This window comes from Thunnus maccoyii, chromosome 3 (assembly GCF_910596095.1).
Source record: "Thunnus maccoyii chromosome 3, fThuMac1.1, whole genome shotgun sequence".
NCBI lineage: Eukaryota > Metazoa > Chordata > Actinopteri > Scombriformes > Scombridae > Thunnus > Thunnus maccoyii.
In genome coordinates, this window is record NC_056535.1 from 29,305,798 (window position 1) to 29,307,015 (window position 1,218).

A 1,218-nucleotide genomic window follows, 5' to 3' on the forward strand; every position below is an offset into this window, starting at 1 on the left:
AACTACTGATTTTTGTTTTATTCACACAAAGTGAATATGATTTTGCTTAAATGTTGCACTTTGTAAAAATGGTCTTTTTAGTAGTAGGGTATTACAGTAACTGTATAAGAGGTCATTGTAAGTGTGATAATATTTGCAGTAGCCTTGTAGTAGTTACAGAAGTAGCACTATACAGTAACAGCTGAAGTACTAGTAGCTGGGACTGCATGTTTGTCAAACATCATTCACCTGTTGGGCTTTTAACATCTCATTTCATTCTGTTAACTTGATTCTTAGGTGGCAAATTACATTTAACACAACATAAACATAACATATACTCAGACAGAGTTGGGGTAAAATTTAACCTAACACAAATCAATCATTCATTAATGTAAAGTCATCACAAAATACCCCCCTTCATCCACACATGTAATATCTGTAAACTGTACAAATAAAGGCATCATACCAAATTAAAATTCCCAGCCTCAATTTTCACATGTAAACTGTCAACGGCTACAACGTCAATGTAAAATCTTCCACTGAGTCATGTAGATCATACTTAATTTTCTCACGTTAAAATGTCATGTTTGTTGGATTACACTCTCAATTTACACTCTACTGTCAAGTGTGTCTTTTGGTAGCTTGATCCTCCCACAGGTTATGCCCTCCACATGAAGCTCCTCACAGGCAGATGAAAACAAGCTGCTGGTGACACCATGGTGGCACAGAGGTTCAGTTTGTTTGTCTACACCTCCCTCAGGCCAATGACATGTTAGGTTCATAGTATACTTTTTTTTTTTTTTTTACCAATGGATACACATAGACTGTCTACATGCTTTCCAGCAAAGTTTCTATATACCTACACTAGCATATCGTCTTTGCAAACCTCTGATTTTGCAACTCACTGACACCGGAGGAGGACACTACAGTATATTATTAATTAGGCAAAGTTCAAATAAATTAACTGATACCTAGAGGGGATAGAAAACATCACATCTGAGATATGTTATATATGTGAGCCAAAACACCAATGACAGCTGACTCAGCAGAAACATGCATATAGATGGATCTGTCCACTGACAAGCAAGTGCAAGAGGTCTCGTGGTTTGGTTGCTTTGTTGTTTTTTGTGTGTTTCTAGCCTGACATTGATTGCTGAGAGGAGTACTTAGTAAACAGGATGCGGCTACGTCAACGAGCAGGGAAGGAGAACAGGACAGAGTTGCATTTGGGGCCAGTAA